Below are 19116 nucleotides of genomic sequence, written 5' to 3' on the forward strand. Positions count from 1 at the left end.
AGGAGGAAAAAAAAAATTCAGAAGCAATACTGTTTAAGATGTTTGCATTACTTGAGAGTAAAAAAATAACAACTTAGATTCAAAGAAAGCAAACCAATAACTCAATTAATTTGATAAAAGGAAATGGGGAAAGGGATCTTTACCAAATGGCCTTTGAAGCAGCACACTGTACTGTTAACTGCAATCTAATATCTAGTACTTATCCTCAGGGGGTGTTGGAAGAAGAGCTTCAGATATCGAGATGTGTACGTTTGCAATATAAATAAACTCTTAGAAGCATGCATATTTATTGCCATTTATATGTCTGTGTTTAAATGTCTCTAGTTTTGCTGCTTAGAAATTAGTAACAAAAATCTTATGAATGGGAAAGAACCAGTTTAAAATTATCATAAAATAATATTTACCTTAATTATGCTCCATAAGTTACATATGTTACATTTATTCTTTTATATATAAATATTATGTAATTCAAAGTTTTAAAAAATCTAATTTCTTTCAATTATTTTCTTCTAAAGGTAACGAGAAATTTAGGTAGAGTATCCATGCAGCATTTCTTGGAGGAAAAATGTCAAAATCTTCATAGATAAGCCTAACTGTGTTCCTTAGACTGTCGTTTAATTTTTTTTCCCAAATCAACCTAATTATGGGTGCAATTATTAAACACATCTTTTCAAGCAGGTCTATGTAAACTACTTCATTTCTTGGCAATCCATCTGCCACTGCTGTCACAGTCTTGCCCATTAATGACGCTTGTTTTGTAAGCCACACTGACTGCCTCCACAGCATTGATTGTGAAGAAACTTTACAGTTACAACTTCCTGTTGTTGCAACTGAATCCTTTTCATTAATCAGAACAAGCAGTTGAAAAATATTCCATAGGAAAACAACTGATTCTATAGAAACAACATAAATCACAAAATAAACAATTGTGTGTGATCAGAAATACCCTCGATTCTTAGATTTTTTTTTTCTTCTTTTGTTGGAAGCAACATTTTTTGCAACAGCTTCTCACCCCCTCCCCCTTCCCATGAACATTATGGGGAAAGGAGACAGGACTGGGCAAAATGAATAATTATAATCTATGTAAGGAACCACTTTATCATCTTCATTTCCGTTGCTGATCTGACAGCTTGTAATTTCATACATCTGCTTTCATTTGTAAAGCACTCACTTATCCTACCCTTTCTGTATCTGTTCAGACTACTCTCTCCTTATTCGTTCATTTTGTCATATTCACATTCAGTTACCTGTTATCCTTTTTTTCTCTAGAATTCAAAAAGCTAGCAGGTTGGGAACAGTATAATGCTACCATGTAGTTTTTTCTTTGAGATCTAACAAATGAATAAAACTTAGATAATCAATTCATACTTACCCAAATACTATAATGATTATATACTAGTATATAATGACCCGGAAAGAATTCTTGTATATTTTGTAAGAGAGGCAGGAGGGTTTTGTGGGAATGGTTCTGGGCTCGGGACTCAAAGATGTGGGTTTGAATTCTGGGACACCATATGAACCTTTCATAAAGTTGCCTTAAGATTAAAGGACATACTGTATGGCTGATTTATAGCAGCTGCTCAAAACCTGTTGGTAACCTCTCCGAGCTTAAACTCAGTCATTTGGAACACAACTTCCTGTTAAAAAAAATTATCTGCCTGCTTTATTCAATCCAATAGTTATTTGTTGAGTACCTAACTCATGATAAGCCCCATGTTGGGCGGGGAGGCAGAAATAAACAAAACACAGTCCTTACTCTGTAGAAAATTAAAGCGAAGAAGGGCAGATGTGTAACAAGAAGCAGTTATTATTATGACTACCACTAAGATGACAAAAAATTATCGAAGGCTTTCTGAGACCAGGCCCTATGCTAAGAATTTTCCCTATATTATCTCATTTAATTTCTACGACTATCTTATTATAAGGGTATAGTTATCATCCCTGTTTACAGATGAGAAAACTAATACTTTGAAAGGCTGAATCATTTGCCCAAACCGCACAGTGAGTTGGTAGCGGTGCAAGATTTGAAATTCAGAAATCTAGCTACAGGGTCTGCGCTCTAATACATGGCTTTGTTTTGAAAAGGCAGTTGTTTTAAAATTCAGATGCCATAATGAATGCAATAGTCACTGCAAACAGAAAAGCCAGTTAGTATTACTACCCTTGTTGTAGCAGTTTTAAGCAGCCTGGATGGTCAGCATAACCCTGTCTCTAGAATGGCCTGATATAGACAGGCACTTATTTGGAGGGACAAGGGCAACAGTCCTGTTATTACAACTTGAAAGAACTTTTGAAGCCGTCAGAAGCTGTAAAACATGTAAGGGAAGCCAACTAATGCGTTAATAATATCCTACTTGCAGAGTGAAAGAAGGAGCTAACATTCTTTCTCTCATTTCTCCCTTTCATCCACCCAGACACTGAATGTGATGAACATTTCCTGAGCATCTACTATATCCTGGACACACAGAGACCGCTAGGCACTGGCACTAGGGATATAATTGCAAATGAATCTGAGCTCTGAAGGGTAGCAGAACATGCCAGCTGAAATACTGCTGTAGAGTGCTCGCTTCGGCAGTACATGTGCTAAAACTGGACCGATACAGAGTCAGCGTGGTCCCTAAGCAAGGGTGACGTGCAAATTTGTGAAGTGAAATACTGCTATGGGAGTTCCGGACATGCCACCCCCAAATATGTCCCTTTGGTATACTGATTATTTTGAGCTATAGGCACTTGAAAAACAACAAAAACAGAGTGAGGCTTTCTTTGAACTCCCCTTATCTGCCTAAAGATAAATCCTCCGAAAGGAAGTCAATGGTCATAAATTCCCCCAGGACAAACTTTGTCACAAACTCATACCTCTCATCTGTTCTTCTAAGGGTCCACGGTCTTTCCTAAAAATCATTTATTTTCCTCTTTGAGATCTACATCCTCTCTCCCCTTTCTTTATTAAGACAGTATTTAATCCTAAATTCTAAAGCCATATCTTTGAGATTTGCTCATTATTCCCTGAGTACCAAATACAAATGAGACACACATTTTTATATACAATATGTATTAATTATATAATTATAAATATTTTATTAAGATTAAAATAACATTAAAATATATGATTATATAATTAACACATATCTAATTATATAATAAGATAGATGTTAATAAACTTCTGTTTTTCTCACTAATATGTTTTTTTGTTAAAGAATGCAGCTGAAAACCTAAATGAGTGTAGGTAAAGTTTTACCTCCCCTATAGCCCACTGTCTTCAGATAATACTATATCTATTAATGAAAACTTGCACGTTTAGAGCACTTCTAATTTGCAATTGCATACGCGAGGCATTAAGTCCATTTTGAATTGCTGTGCCCAATTAAGAGTAGGCAAGAGAGAATAACACAAGCTGGTTTACAAACAAAATAGCAGGGATCTGACTGAATAAGAACTTAGTTTTGATCTTTACAGCAGATTGTTGTTGCACGTGAGAAACTCATCTGCAGTGCTGTTCCTTCTCTAGTGCTTATTCTATCAGAGGAGGGCAGTGACACAGGAAAACAAGTAAAAAGGCTGATTTTTGCTATCTCCCTGCATTTGAAACCAAGTACATATATGCTTTCAAAACAAAGTACCGAAGCTGCACACCCTGAAGAGCTCACTCGGAGACGATGAAGACAAATCTAAGTGGTACCTAGGAAAACAGACTGGATTTGGAATCAGATGATCTAAGTTAGAATCTAGATTAGATCTACTTCAGAATGCTCGCTTATTCTGTGTGTGACCTAGGCAAGGCGCTTAACATCATGAGCTTTATTTCTCCCATTTATAAAACAGATAATGATGCTTACACTACGCGCAGGGTTCCTATAAGGGTGGCACAGATGCAAGGTAGTGTGTTTCCCATCTTGTTTAATTCTTGCTGAATGGCACTCCCTCCGCACGAAGCAGAGCTGACTTCTCTGTCTCTACCTCTACAAGGCACACGGCTGTTCTGGAGGTGTCTAAGGGAGCTGGTTTAAATAGTTTCTCCAGTAATAAGAAAACAAAAAAATAATGAAATCAGTAAAGATAATCAGAGGATGATATTGTTTTGAGAAAGCCTAAAGCAATATGGTTAAATAACTTACATATAATTCAAAGTTAACTGTACCAACAATTGTAAAACTCGCAAATAAAACACTTTATTCTAATTACTTAATTTTATATTCAGATATACTTATTTTCTCAAGTTGACAAAATGGACTGGGAACAACTACCAAAGAACACAAAACTAAATGTAGACTTCCTTTAATTTCTCTAAAATTAAAAAAGTAATAGCTATCACTTATTAAGCATCTATAATGTGCCTGGCAACTTGCCATACATTATACAACTATCCTGCGAGTCCTGCTAATCCCTACTAAGGAACCTGTGGTCATCAACTCCACATTGTGGATGAGGAGACAGCAGTGCAGAGAGGATAAACAACACATTCAAGGCCACTGGGCTCCTGAATGGCAGAGACAGCGCTGAATGAACCCAGGTCTGTGTAGCTGACAGCCTCATTCTCCATCGCTATATCTTACACATTGCTGCACTCCTAGCAGAAAATGTCACGACAGGAGTATCCATGTACAGAGGTCAAGTTCAGACACAGGGCAGATGGCTTCTGAACACCAACTATGTTGTGAGTGACAGAGAAGCCTCAAAGATACACTGAAATAAAGGTCTCCGTATATAAGGGCAAGTATAGTAAATATTTAGAAATAGGCATAAATTTTGTAGTTAGCTATAAAGAGGTATATAAATCAAATAATCATGGATTAAATGTAAAATAAAAATAATTAGCTAACAAGAATAACAAAAAAGAAAACCTCAAGGCTTTAAAGTAATTTATTCTACCTCTACACTGAAAACAAAGCCAACGTGTATTTTAAGTGTCTCGCAAGTTACTCGGCATGCAGAAGACAGTCAATAAATGCTATGTGCTTTGAAAAAATACTTGTCGAAGACCTAATACATGAAGGAAAAAAGAAACAATTATTGCATTTGTTCTCTTCCACTATTTAAAACCCTTACTATTTTTACTTTCCCAGTTATAAAATGGCAACATATAAAATTGGATTTCAGATGGACCAAAAAACCAGGTTGGGGCAGGGAGTAATCGTAAATAAAATGAACGAAACTTTGATTCTTTTCAGTCTTGGAGAAAGCCAAATATAAAACAGAGGAATATCCTTCTCCATACAAAGTGACTTTCACCCAGTGTTTATGATCCTCCTAAGACTGTGTCCTTCTGGGTCTTCTTCCCTGGTTGCCGCTGTGACCACTGCCCCTCTTAGCGCCGTCAATCACTGCAACATCCACCCTCAAAACCCAAGATGGACACACACTCTTCTGTAAGCAATGGGATGCTCTTTATTTCTCTAGTAGATTTTGCTCAGAAATATGAGAATTTTAAATTAAATTTTTGGAAAGAGGAGAATCTCAAATTCAGAGTAGCCTACTCTTTAGAAATTTTTATTTTTTTATTTATTTTTTTAAGAGTTTACTTTTTTATTTTATTTTATTTTTATTTTTTTATTTTTTTATTTTTATTTTTTAATTAATTTATTTTTTTAATATATGAAATTTACTGTCAAATTGGTTTCCATACAACACCCAGTGCTCATCCCAAAAGGTGCCCTCCTCAATACCCATCACCCACCCTACCCTCCCTCCCACCCCCCATCAACCCTCAGTTTGTTCTCAGTTTTTAAGAGTCTAAGAGTTTACTTTTAAGTAGTCTCTACACCCAACGTGGGTCTCAAACTCACAACCCCAAGATCAAGAGTTGAATGCTGTACTGACTGAAGCAGCCAAGGCACTCCCAGAAAAAAAAAAAAAAAAAAAAAAAAAAAAAAAAACCTTTAAAAAGTGGTCTTCTTGGGGCATCTGGGTGGCTCAGTCAGTTAAGTGTCTGACTTTGGCTCAGGTCATGATCTCCTGGTTCATGAGTTCGAGCTCCGCATCGGACTCTATGCTGACAGCTCAGAGCTGGGAGCCTGCTTTGGATTCCGTGCCTCCCTCTCTCTGCCCCTCCCTTGCTTGCGCTCTCTCTCTCAAAAATAAACATTTAAAAAATAAAAATAAAAAATAAAAGTGCTCCTCTTATTGCTTCACTTTATAATGATTTTTTAAATGTTTATTTTTTGAGAGAGAGAGAGAGAGAGTGAGCATGCAAGAGCAGGGAGGGGCAGAGAGAGAGAGAGAGGGAGAGAGAGAATCTCAAGCAGGCTCCTCACTGTCAGCACGGAACTCAATGTGGGGCTCACATCCACGAACTGATCATGACCTGAGCTGAAACCAATAGTCATATGTTCAACTGAGCTACCCAGGCGCTCCAAGCTTAATACGCTTTAAACAGAATTTATTTTAATGAGAGATCAAACAACCTAAGAGATCTCTACTCAAGACTTTATATCTTTAAACATACAGTGTTGTCAAATGAAAGGTAGTAAGTAAATAAGTATCTGAGTAGAGAATTGGCAGTGGATAGGGTGTGAGTATAGTTATGATACACTGTATTGCTCAGCTGTAATAACATTTGCCTCTGGTTAAAGTTGATTTAACCAAAATTATGGTATAATGTCATAGGGGTAGGGAGATAAGGAATGCATTTGTGATGTGGGGGCTGGCAGGGGTTGGCCTTCAGTGCTAAGGATGAGTTAAAGCTTCGTTTTCTTGAATGAGAAGTCAGTAGACAACATTTAAAGTGAGAGTTAGTAACATTAGGATTTTTTTTTTTTCTTTACAATACGGAAGGCAAATGTTTTTTTGGTCAGCTAAAAGAAAGCACATGGGCCTGGGGACTGGGAGCAAGTGTTAATTTTGTAACCAGCCTTATAGAATGATTTGACTTTTTAAAGTATGTACATGTAAAACTTGCATAAAAATCAGAACTCTGTTTAAAACTTCCACAAAGAGGGGCACCTGGGTTACTCAGGTGGTCCAACTCTTGATTTCTGCTCAGGTCATGATCCTGTGGAATCTAGCCCTGCATTGGGCTCCACACTGGGCATGAAGCTTGCTGGGATTCTCTCTCTTCCTCTCTCTCTCTGCCCCTCCCCTGCTCTCTCTCTCTCTTCCTCTAAAATAAAAAAAATTAATATATAATGAACCTTTTCAATTTAGAGACTCATGTTTAATAAGCCTGATTTATAGTTTTTGCCTCTCAATTTTGATCCAAATGAAGGAAAACCATAGGTCAGGTTTTTAATCAATTATTTGTTAATCTGAATACAGGTATATAGATATAGGTACGTTTTATTTCATTGCTTCATGATTTTTAATTCCTTACTCAGAAATACAGATGTGTCAGTAGAAATGGTGGAGGTACAGAAGATATTTGAGAAGTGTTGACATTATCTCTTTCTTTTGTTGCCCTTCATGATTCACTTATTTAACTAGCATTTATTAAATACCTATTTTGTTCCATACATTGAGTTAAGTGTTATGGACGTGATGAGAAATAAGATACAATCTCAGCTTTCTCTTGATAGCATGGTGGAAGACAAGCATAAGACTGACTGCAACATAGGAGGCAGCTGGTAACAATGGCACATGCAAAGGGCTGGGACAGCTCCCAGGGTGGAAGGCCTCAAAGGCAGAGAGTACCAGCCAGCAAATCGAAGTCCACAGAGCAGGACGCTGAGTTGCCCGATGGCGGAGTGCTGCAGAGAAATGGAGGCATGGAAGCAAGTGGCAGTCTTAGCCTGTACACAGGGGATGGAGTTCAGATTTCACTCTGTGTTCGTTAACCCTCACGGAAGGACTGAAGTAATGTAATCACATTTGGTTTTAGAAAGATTAATGCCAGCACAGAGTGATCAGTGGAGGGAGGAAAAGAGGGACAAGATGCAGGGGGTCAGCTCAAGTTCCTGGTAATACTACAGAGGGGAGAAGATGAATACTTGAAGTAGGAAAGGGGCAGAGGGGTACAATGGGCAGAAATTGCTGGAAAAATGCGATTTTTGCATGCAACTAAATTTGGGCAATGTGTGCATATGACAGAGCAGACAGTAAGAAATTATCAAGAAAAATGTTAACGAATTTACACAGTAAGGTTACTTCAAAAATACAGTGACTTTTAATTATTTGTAGAAATTATTTTTTTCCACAACCTCTTTTCTTTCCTGGGGTTTATAACTGTCTCCTTTTCCATTTGCCATGTCATGTAGTTATTTAACACAAGTTTAACCTTAAACACTATCCCAGCTGTATATATCCATTTTCAAAAATTCAAATCAATTTTTAGGTATTTCTGTCAATTTCTTTCTTTTTTTTTTTAATTTTATTTTTTTGGGGAAATTTATCAGGAGCTCTCTGGCCTGTTCTCTCATCCTGGGGAGGCCCTTTACCTCTTGCAAGTGCTGTATCCTTATTTCCTAGAGTACCTAGCTTCTTTCTAGCTTTATACACTCAGTTTGGTGGAGCACATCCTCTAAAACCTTTAGGGACAGGACAGGAAATTTTTTGAAAGCTTCTCTGTTTGAAAGATTTTATTTTGACATTTAATTGTTACGCTAGGTACAGAATTCCAGGCTGTTAATACTTTTCCTTCAGAAAATTGGGAGCCCTGTTCCAGAGTATTTTGTCTTCCAGTGAAAAAGTCTCAAACCATTCTAATTCACATTCTTCTATGTGACCACTTTATCTTTTCCACCCCCCCCATCTAAATTCATAGTAGTGTACCTTAATTTGCATGTATTTTCAGATATAATGGACCTTTCAATTTAGAAACTCATGTTTTTCTGTTCAATTGGAAGTTTCTCTTTAATTGCTTCACTGATGATTTTCTCCCTTCTGTTTTTCTTTTTTGTTTGTTTATCCTGTGTTTGTTAGGTCTTTCTTCTCTTTCTCTCTTTTCTCTATTAAAAGAAATCTCATTATCTAGATGTTGGATCTCCTGGCCAGATCCTTTAATTTTCTTTTTTATTTTCTAAATCTATTTTATGTGCTACTTTTTGGGATACTTTTTCAGTTTTATATTCCAACCACCTTATTTTCATATTGTAACTTCCAATTACACTTTTTCCTTTGAATTATGTTTTTCTTAGTTCTCTGAGACTTTTCCTCCTCCCTATATAGTCTCTGTGTACTCACAGTTGTTTTTTCTCCCGGCTGCTTGTTTAGATCTCTGCTTTCATTTTGATGTTTTCCTCAAATGTTCAGTGATTTCTGGCTATCTGGTCATGTCTAAGAGTGGGGTAGTACAGAGATAACTTGAAGGTGTCTGTGCATTGATGGGTAGGTCTGTTAACTCTAGGCTTTACACAGGTCATTCTTGAGTAATCCCTGAGCCTAGACTTTTAGGCATTTTTCTTGGGTTTTGCCAGAGAAGAATCCCCCAAACTTTGTACAGAGGGAGAGAGTCTGGTTTTAGTGTTCTGGGAACACTAAACATGGTAAAGAATACTGCTGGGCTCCATGTTTACTGAAACTCCCTGAGTCCTTAGTCCGGAGATCCTCCATTTTACTGCCTCCAGGATAAATCCTGGAGGTACAGGTTGGAGATCTGAGTATATAACAGCTTCTTAAATAGACTTTCAACCAGTTCTTGTTTTTAGATTTTTTAAAAAATATATATTTATTTATTTTGACAGAGCGAGAAAGGGAGAGAGCGTGCACGAGCGAGCATGAGCCCGTGAGGGGCAGAGAAAGAGAAAGAATCCCAAGCAGGCTCTGTGCTGTCAGCACAGAATCCAGCTTGCGGCTTGATCTCACAGTTCATGAGATCATGACTCGAGCTGAAATCAAGAGTCAAACGCTTAACCCACTGAGCCACCTAGGTACCCCTTGTTTTTTAGTCTTAACCTTTTCCCTTCCTCTACCAATTTTCAGAGATACCTAACACTGCCAATATCTATACTTTTAGGAATTTTATGGATTATTTCTTGGTTTCCTCCATGATCAAATTTGTATTGAGCCTTCTCAGATCTGTCAGTTATCATTCACCCATCTGATTTCTTGCTTCCAAAATCTCTGTAATCTCCTTCCTAATTCTCTGGGTCCCATGGGTTTATGTTATTTTAATGGGGTTTCAGGAGCAACAGGGGTAAATGCAGGGTATCAGTATAACATCTCATGTCTGATATCTTTCATTACTTCTTTAATGATATTTCTACTCAGCATCTGGGCAGGTGAACTGATAGGGAAGAAGAATCTAGGTGAGGAGGCAACGGAGTGGGGAAAGGTAAGGAAGAAGGTTAAGTGAAAAAGCTGGGGAAGTTAGTAGTCAGGAAACCCAAGATCACCATCTCCTTTTCTCTAATCATCAGACAGAATGGCTCTAGTCAACTTGCAGGACTATTCACATTGTATTTTGACAGCAACAGATGGACATGGAATCTTGAATATTTCTGGGTAAGATTCCAGTGATGGATATAATTTTGCTGGCTTTTGCCCATTTAAGTTATCCTAGAGTTCCTGAATCCATCTGTTATATGGCTTTCTAGGGCGAGGGGAAAATGTGGGATGGGAGTAAGAACATGGAAAGGCAAGATTTGGGCATTAGGAGAGAAGACTACTTCCTCCCCTTTGTAAAAGGCCAGAATAGGGTATGAACTATGATTCTGAACATGAAATAGAATGTCACTAGGAGAATAATTATCCTTTCATAACTCCATTCCTGTAGTTGCAGAAATTAAAATTATTTTCAAGCAAAAAAACCTGACATTACAGACAATGCGATACATATTAGAATGGTCAAAATCAAAAACAATGACACCACCCAATGCTGGTGACAATGTGGAGCTACGAGAACTTTCATTCATTGAAGGTAATGAAAAGTGGTTATGGCCATTTTAGAAGATAGTTTAGCAATTATGTTGTGATTTTTCAAGTCTGATCACAGGCAATTACAAAGATATGATAGTTAATTTTATGTATCAATTTGGCCTATAGGATGCCCAAATATTATGCAAAACATTAGTTCTGGGTGTGTCTGTGAGTATGTATCTGGAAGAGATTAGTATCTGAGTCAGTAGACTGAGTGAAGAGATTTGCCCTTAAAAACAGTAGGCATCAGCCAATCCATTGGGGTCCCAAATGGAACAAAAAGGTGAAGAAAAGGTGAATTCTTTCTCTATTCTTGAGCTGGAATATCCATTTTCTCCTGCCCTTGGATATCAGAGCTCCTGATCCTCAAGCCTTTGGACTCCGAGATTTCCACCACAGGACCTCTAGTTCTCAGGCTTGCAGACTGAGATTGAATTACACCACTGGCTTTCTTGGTTCTACAGCTTGCAGATGACTGATGGTGAGACTTCCAGGCCTCCATGACTGAGGGAGCCAATTCCTATAATAAATGTCCTCATTATATCTGAATTTATATTCTATTGGTTCTTTTTCTCTGGAGAACTCTGACTAATACAAAAACTTCTACCTGATAGGTCACAGGGGGAAATGGTCCACCCACACCAGACATGGTGCATAGCCAGGGCACTCTAGTCTCTGAAAGGATATGCAGTCAATGTCTTGGCCAACTTAGCCAGCATTATCTTTCACATGTTTATATTCCTAGCCCTGGTGCTTTCATTCCTAGGTTTCTTTATCTGAGCTCTAGGGCACAGGTCCTTTTCAGGTGCTTCTGCCAGGACCTCTTATGGGGGTCGGAAGAACTCTTGAAAACATTTTTCTTCATTTGACTTAGCACCCAGTTCTTTTCCATTTTGAGTCTTTCCACCTCAATCACCCAACCCTGCCCCCAAACCACAGCCATCTCAGGGTCCTTAAACTACCAGAATCTTTTGTTCAGGGCTCCCTCAACAGTGAGATGACCCCACATATATGCTGATCTATCTGACCCTCAACCAATGTACCATTCCATGGGTGAAATGAAGCAGATGGAGTTGACATTTTCTCCAGTTTTTGACTCTTGCTTATATCACCACAGTGATTAAAGGCTTAACTCTTCCATTTTTGACTTGTTTCTCTAATTGGATACTCTAACACCTAATAGCTCAGGTCTCTCTTCTGCCCAGCTCAACTGAGTTCCTGACATTTACCATCCTATCTGGCAATCAGCCTCCTTGAGATTTACCCAAATGAAATGAAAACTCGCATCCACACAAAAACTTGCACACTGATATTTGTAGTGGCCTTATTCATAGTTGCCAAAACTTGGAAGAAACTAAGATATCCTTTAGTAGGTGAGTGGATAAACTGTGGTATAACCAGACAATGGAATATTATTCAGAGCTAAAAAGAAATTAGCTATCAAGCCATAAAAAGACAAAGAGAAAACTCAAATGGGTATTACTAAGTGAAAGAAGCTAATCTGAAAAGGCTATGTACTGTATGATCCCAACTATATGGTATTCTGTAAAAGGTAAAACTATGAAGACAATAAAAAAAAATCAGTGGTTGTCATGGGTTACAGGGGCCAAAGAGATGAAGAGGCAGAGCACAGAGGATTTTTAGGGCAGGGAAACTATCAGATACTACTAGAATGATGAACAGATGTCACTATACATTTGTCCAAACCCACAGAAGGTATAACATCAAGAGTGAATAGTGTTGTAAACTAGGCACTTTAAGTGATAATGATGTGTCACTATAGGCTTGATTATAACAAATACACCACCGTGGTGAGGGATGCTGACAGTGGGGTAGGCTGTTGTGTATGTGGGGGTGGGAGTATCTGGGAATTCTGTATTTTCAGCTCAACTGTGCTGTGAACCTAAAATTTCTTTAAAAACTAAGGTCTAGTGGGGCACCTGGGTATCTCATTGGTTAAGCAGCTGACTCCTGATTTTGGCTCAGGTCATGATCTTGTGGTTTTTGAGTTCAAGCCCTACACTGGGCTCTGTGCTGACAACATGGAGCCTGCATGGGATTCTGTCTCTCTCTCTCTCTCTCTCCCCCCTCTCCTGCTTGCACTGTCTCTATCTCTCCCAAAAAAATAAACACTAAAGAAAAAGTCTATTGAAAAAAATCTAACCGTAAAAAAATGTGCTACTATTATGTATCAGCCTGTTAGTGAGATTTTAGAAAATTTTTAAACTAAAATATAAAGTAATATAAATGGTATTTGTAATTCAAAGGGTTATATTAATACTCATATCTGAGATGGTCATAAAGTGACTGGCAATATTTAATGTCTGAGTGGGAAGAGAGCTGGCAGTCAGGAAGTGCTTAAACACTCCTTTAAAAATAAGACCACTAATTTGTGTTTTGATAAAAACTCTGTGACACACTACTATGTAATTTAAGAGAGCCTTTGTTTCTTAGTCACCGAGGTTGGGTAAAGCTTTTCCAGAAAAGACAAATAAATTCAATTTGTAGTTGAAATAAACTGTATTTTGACATCAGTATAATATGGAACATGATCTTAACAAGAAAATAGAGAAACAGAAATTCTGGGGTAGGACAGATGGAAACACTGGCAGAGAAACAGGTAGCTGCTGAAGAGTTAGTAGAGATCTAAAATGAAATAAAAAGGCACAGTTTCAAACTACCAAGATGACACAATTGCCATGCCAGGCCAGACCAAGGAATGGCTAAAGACACCCTACAGAAAACCCAGGAAAATTACAGTGTTGTGACATGTTTACGTTGGCGAAAAAACAAGGTAGGAAGTGGGTAGAAGTACCAAGAAGGAAAGTTTTCCATTTACAAAGTATTCAGAGCGAAAGTAAATTAAAAGAGACAATAACATTTAAGAGTTACTTTCTAGCTAGGAAAATCTACTGTTAAAAGAATTTGATTATAGTATTTTAGCTATTAATGCAATTTACAAGACAAATAAAAGGTATGGTATATTGTAAATGAGGGAAAATGTTTTTCTTTGGTGCTAATAAAAATTAAATCAATAAAAAACAAATGTAAAAATTTTTAGATACTTAAAAAATAGACAATGCTTTCTTTACAAAAGCCATATTGAAAAGTGTATTTTAAAAAATCTATTTGAATTCATATTCTAAGAGTTTCTTCTGTCTTCTCAGCAATTACTGCATACATATCCATTCCACCAACCCACCCCAGGTCTCCAGGGTACCCTTCCATCTGAGATCACCCCATATACTGAACACATGAAAAGCTTCAGATGCTCTGAGGGTTAGGGAAGAATTGTAACACATGTGGTTCTGGTCCTGAAGAGCTAAAAATCTACTTTCGAAGATGGGACTAACATGCAAGAAAGAACAACATAAGATGGAGTATAATTAAATGCTATGCTGAATTGTACTGATTAAAATCTTATAGGAATGCAAAAGCGAGAGGTCAGTATGCGCTAGAATAATGGGGAAAGTTTGGGAAAAAGCTGTCTTGCCCTAGACCTGAAAACAGAAGCACCATTTAGGCAGATAGAGCCAGGGGAAGGAGGGAACCACACGAGTGACTTTATTTCAGTACAGAATAAGTCAGTAAAAACAATAGTGTGATGAGAGTATGGGTATTAATAAACTATTGCAGGAGTAATGGTTCATGATCAGATTTCCTTATCTCCTAACCTTTATTAATATACACAAACTTAATCCACATAATCCAGCAAAGAATTAAAAAAAACCACTTCTTATAACACATAAGAAAGTAAACGTGATGGTTTTATTAAAATGTTTGGGAATTATTCAGAAATGGATACCATGTATCTGTAGTAAAGCAAAAGTTTCATTCAAAGAACAGCCATTTGACCCCATCATTTCAATGGTTAAATTTTAAAATCTATATAGATAATGTTCATACTGTTATTCTTCCAATATGAAATTTTATTTATACTTCATAAAATCAAGGTAGGGCTTGAGGAATGGAAAAGGTGATGTAAGAACCAGCCTGCACTAGCCCTATGGTCTTGATCTGGCTTCCTAACTTCTAAACGTGGAGGTTGGGCTGAATCTCTGAAGCCTCAAAAAAATGCAACGTTTGTAGGAAATCTATTAAGTGGTTGAATACTCTACTTGCCTGACAAACTACTTTTAAAGTGAATGAAAGCTTGGTTCAAGGCAATGAAAGAAGACTGTAAGAATACTTTTGTTAAAAACTAAGTATGAGATACTGACAGTAGCTCACTACTGGGGCAGAACAAGAATGAAGCAGGGCACTCGGATCCCATCCCAAGTTCTAAACTGCTTAACTGCGAAGGGCACTGGAATAGAGTGCTAGAGCCGCTGCACCCAAGGTAGACTGGACAGTTCAAAACCAGAGAAACTTATTGTCGAAGTCCTCTAGAGCACCTAAGTCTGAAGTCAAGGTGTTGCTGGGGCCACGTTCCCCCTCAAACCTGCAGGGAAGAATCCTTCCTTGTGTCTTCTAGCTTCTAGTAGGCAGGGCTTGTTCCTTCATAGGCTCTGAGGGAACATCTGTCTTTGCCTTTCTCCTAGTTTGTGGTAACAGCTAAAAATCCTTGCTCCTTGGCTTGTAGATGCATCATTCCAATCTGTGCCTCTGTCTTCAAATGGCATTATTCTCCCGGTGTGTCTTTACATCAACTTTCCTCTTTGCATGCCTCTGGGCCCAAATTTTCTTTTTTCTTTTTCTTCTTTTTAAATTTTTTTAATGCTTATTTATTTTTCACAGACAGAGAGGGAGAGCACAAGTGGGAGAGGGGCAGAGAGATAGGGACACACAGACTCTGAAGTAGGCTCCAGGTTCTAAGCTGTCAGCACAGAGCCCAACATGGGGCTTGAACCCACAAACCGTGAGATCATGTCCTGAGCTGAAGTCCAACGCTTAACTGCCTGAGCCACCCAGGTGCCCTTAAATTTGCTTTTTCTTATAAGGACACTAGTCATATTGCACTACAGGCCCACCCTCTTCCAATACGACCTCATCTTAACTAATTATATCTGCAACAAGCTATTTCCAAAAAGGTCATATTCTGAGGTACCAGAGGTTAGGACTTCAATATATCTTCAGGCCTCATTATCAGTGCTTGTAAAATCAGGATTTTAGACTAGATGCAGTGAATCTTAACCATTTTTTAGGTTATATATCCTTTTAAGAAGATGATGTAAATTATATGCCTCTGGCCCAGGGAAACGCACATGTTCACAATGTTTTGCACAGCATCAGGATGATCACAGGCCCTTTGAAGTCCTGCACTGAACCCCTAGGGAGCTGCCGTCACTGGCGGAAGGCTCTTTTAGTTTCCCCAAGCGCACCATTCTTTGAGCTACAACTCTATCACCTACAGCTCCAAAAGAATGCGTGCAATGCCCATAGCCTCAGGTAGTGGAATTCATTTAGGATTTTTTGAATGAATGGGCTTGAAACTACTAGCAATAACTGAACATCATCACTCTGGATGCCCCAGGCAGTGCATCATGATTCAGAATCCACTGAGATAGAATAAAAACTTGGGGCGCCTGGGTGGCGCAGTCGGTTAAGCGTCCGACTTCAGCCAGGTCACGATCTCGCGGTCCGTGAGTTCGAGCCCCGCGTCAGGCTCTGGGCTGATGGCTCGGAGCCTGGAGCCTGTTTCCGATTCTGTGTCTCCCTCTCTCTCTGCCCCTCCCCCGTTCATGCTCTGTCTCTCTCTGTCCCGAAAATAAATAAAAAACGTTGAAAAAAAAAATTAAAAAAAAAAAAAACAACAAAAAAAAAAACTTGACACCAAAGTTTCACTTGGAACAAACTGTCCACCTTCCTCTTGTCCTTCACCGTGGCCTAAAATGCAAGCTCATTTATTAGTACTGCCTCCCACGCATACTGCCCAGTCCTGTTCTGTGTCCTCTTTCTGCTATTCCTCTCCCTCTTAATCTTTTTCTTCTGAGGAAAAACTCCTTTCCCTCTGGACCCAGCTCTCTGCAACCTTCAGCAGTGAGGTGAGGGGTGCCATGGCTTCTGATATTACCATAAAACCTCCTTTCTCTCAAAAGTTCATGCCATACGTCTAAACCTTCATCATGCTCCTTCATCACTGCCATCTATGCACCATGATGGCAAGCAAATAGCAGGCGCTCAGTAAATTCTGATTGAATGGTTGATTCTTTGATAAATGACTGAATAAAAGCTGTTTTCTTGGTCATTCTTCTGCGTTTAGTTGAGGCTTTTAAAGTCTGGCCCGCTGTGCTCCCTTCTACATCTTTTCCTACCATGATTCTTGGTGAAGTGTCCATAGAGGACAAAACAAAAATCCCACCTCCTGTACAATCTCTTGATCTCTCCAATGACTTACTTACCTTCCCTTTACCTAACTCCAACCATCCGGGTCACACCCATAACTGCTCAATATCCTCTGTTTGACCACACCTCTGATGCTTTAAAGTCTCATACACCCTACCTTGAATCCCTTCATACTCTGATTTCCCCACAGTCTTTTCCTGGCCATGCTTCCCTCCCTACACATTCCAAATCACTCTCTCAAAAATGCACTCAACACCCTCCACCCTTTTGCTTCCCTTCAGTTCTGCCTAATTCATTTGCATGTGGGCCTAGCTTGGAGCCTAGATCATTATCTGCTTCCTTTGTATGCCTGGACTGCAGTGTGTGGCTCCGAAAATCCTAACCTTGAGGCCTGGTTCTATTGCCCACCATTAGTCTCTGCAGGACAGGATCTTCAACAGCTAGACCAGCTTGTCCTAGTCCATGGTCAGCCATCTCTCTCACACTCCCCAGGCATTCCCCTAAGCTCCCTAATCCTACCATGCCTCACTCACAGCAGACAACCTTGCCTCCTCCTGTATCAGACATGCAATTCCTCCACTTCCCATCTTCTCCACCAATCAACTAGTTTACTTTTGAAACCTGCCTAGTGCCTTCATCCAGGACCTGTACCAACTTTTATTCCTGTTCCATAGGACTCCTAACACCGTTCCATTGCCTCTGAGCCCTTGTTTCTTCGATCATTTCACGCAAAAAATACTCATCAAGATTACTACATAACAGGCCCTGTTCTAGATGCTGGGATACGGTAGGGAAACCAAGACAGAAAAAATCCGGCCTCTTGCTGGGTGTTAGGGGAGTCGGTATGAAGAATAAACAATAAACAAAAACTTCAAGTAAACAGGATAATTTATCTTTTCATAGATCTCATCAATGGAACAGGGGGGGAAAACTAGTGTTGAACCTTGAGGGACCAACTTAAGACTGGTTGAGAAGTAAATCCTCAGTCGGTTCTCTCCAGCCTCCAGTGAGCTCTCGTCTTATTCTAAAGACAGCCATCCAACTTTCCTTGTCCCTCCACTAACCCCTACCTACATCTTTCTTCATCCCTGCTCTGCGGTCTTTAAAGATTACATGTGCTATCTCTACATACTTTCCTTTTTATTGATTTTTAAAGTTGAAACTGTAATCCATATAGAAAGCAATGGGAACAACAACAAAACTATAGAGAAAGCTCTTATACTTCTTACCTGTCTGGTCACTCTTCAACCCATCGCAATCCAGCCTCTGCTTTACCACTCCGCTAAACCATTCTGGCAAGGGTATCTGACGATTGTCCCCCTACAGGGCCAAGTGAATGGACATTCCCCCTTTACCTTACCGTACTCAGCACTCTCAACCCCCATTACCTCCCCTGGCTCAGATAACACAGTTTTGTGAGGTTACAACACAAGCCCTTTCTTCTCTGATGCCTTAAACACTGATGTTAAATGCAGAGTTCTACCTTTGTCTATCTTCTGCTTCTATAAGCACCCACCTTAGGTAGGCTGACCATGTAATTCTTATGATCCTAACAGAGGGTCTTTGAGAGTACAAGAGGGCAGTATTAGTAATTATTACTCTTCATTAGCAGGTGTAAACCAAGACTGTCCCATACAAATCGGGATATATGGTCACCCTGCTGAGGTCACATGCAATATTATGGTTTTAACTAACACATACCTATTAAACATTTGTAAAACTAAATCTGTAGCCTTGATACTGACATTGAGCTTTGTTTTCCAAATCTTCAGGTTATGATTTCTCACAGATCGCATAATCAGTAGGGCCAAAATTTAATCATTTCCATTCTTAAAACATGCTAATCCTCATTTCCTAGCCAAGTTACACATATTACCTAGTCACTCAACTCCCCAAACTGGGGACTATTTTGGACTTCCTATTCCTCCTCACCCATATTTAGTCACCAAGACATGCTGATTTAATTTTGAAGACTTCTCTAATCTTTCATTTTTCCCTGAACAACTGTCATAACCTTTTATCTGGATTTCCTTCTTCTACTTTTGT

At 38.9% G+C, this 19116-nt stretch overlaps 1 protein-coding gene and 1 non-coding gene across 11 annotated transcripts in view; one reads left to right on the forward strand and one right to left on the reverse strand.

Moving 5' to 3' along the window:
• TBC1D5 (TBC1 domain family member 5) overlaps window positions 1-19116 on the reverse strand; it is a 536588-nt gene that overhangs the window by 122148 nt on the left and 395324 nt on the right. The gene's annotated exons all lie outside the window — the stretch shown is intronic.
• Window positions 2560-2662, forward strand: LOC122230843. The gene has a single exon (XR_006207920.1). It is a non-coding gene; the product is annotated as a U6 spliceosomal RNA (small nuclear RNA).

Source organism: Panthera tigris, chromosome C2 (assembly GCF_018350195.1).
Source record: "Panthera tigris isolate Pti1 chromosome C2, P.tigris_Pti1_mat1.1, whole genome shotgun sequence".
Taxonomy (NCBI): domain Eukaryota; kingdom Metazoa; phylum Chordata; class Mammalia; order Carnivora; family Felidae; genus Panthera; species Panthera tigris.